Genomic DNA, 1,351 nt, shown 5'->3' with positions numbered 1-1,351 from the left:
CAAAGAATATTTTCTTGATAATACAGGGTGTTTGATAATTGTCGGGCCGACAACGCTCGTGGACAGGTAGAGCAGACTAAACTGAGTCGACAAGCTCTGTACCATTTGCAATTTTCGCGATAGTTAACAAGATATTAATTACTAAATATCGCCAAATATTGGTTTTCCAGAACTTTTTACTCAAATACTTTCAACTTTACAGAAAAACAGCAAGAGACAAATATTGTCTTTTTTTTCTTTTCATAAAATAAAGCTCTAGGAATTATTTCAGAATTTTTTAGTACCGTATTTTCTGATTTTGGGTAAAAATAGTTGTTAATAAGAAAATGCAGTACTAAAAGGTTGATAGAAAATTCTGAAAAGATTTCTAGAGCTTTATGAGAAAAAAATAAACAATTTTTGTCTCTTGCTGTTTTTCTGTAAAGTTGACAGTTCACTTGAGTAAAAAATTCTTGAAAACCAATATTTTAACCATAATTAATATCTTGTTAATCATTGCGAAAATTATAAAATGGTAAAGGACTTTTCGACTCAGTTTAGCCCGCTCTATCTTATTCACGAACGTTGTCGGTAGAATTATCAAACACCCTTTTAAAATACACATATTATTTATTTAAAACAAGTCATATTTATACACATTTAACATTTTTCTGTATGTACACGCGCACGCTTTAGGGCGAACTAAATTGAGTTCTCAAAAAGATTTCGATCATTTCCCAATCGAGATATTATTTTCAAAGCGCCGAATATTCGCCATCGATAGCTTCGCGCGCGGGAAGTGGGGCAAACGCCCCGCTCACCGCCGCGAGCCTCTAAGCTCGAACGGCGCGGCGCGCCTACTAGGCCATCCCCGCTCCTCGCAGCCCACGCGCCATGCGCTCGGTGGGCTGTGCTTTCGGCAATAGTAGGTCGGGCGGACGCGCGTATTTGGCTATCCTTTAAACGTTAATATCTCGTTAACTATTGCTGATACCACAAAATGGTACAGGACTTTTTGATTCAGTATAGGCTGTTCTACCCACGTATGACAAAAAATGCGGTAGTCACCAAACACCCTGTATATATAAGATGTTTTGAAGAGTATCTCAACTATAAGGAAGGAATCTTGGAAGGAGAAGGAAGAGAAGTGGTGGTGAAATAAATATTGCCATCTGTTATTTTTACTCAAAACTATAGATTTACTCATTTACGATTTATTGTGCATTATCGCTATAAAAGATTTTGGATTTGGAGCCCTTTTTTTATAAGCGTTCCATATCTAAAATGGTTCACATTAAGAAGCAAAAGAGAGGACTAAATGAACAGAAAGATACCGAAAAGTTGCCTAATGCTTATTTACCGATAATGCACA

This window comes from Trachymyrmex cornetzi, unplaced genomic scaffold (genome assembly GCF_001594075.2).
Source record: "Trachymyrmex cornetzi isolate Tcor2-1 unplaced genomic scaffold, Tcor1.1 scaffold881, whole genome shotgun sequence".
Taxonomy (NCBI): Eukaryota; Metazoa; Arthropoda; class Insecta; order Hymenoptera; family Formicidae; genus Trachymyrmex; species Trachymyrmex cornetzi.
The sequence above is the reverse complement of the archived record's forward strand: the minus strand, read 5'-3'. Positions refer to the sequence as shown.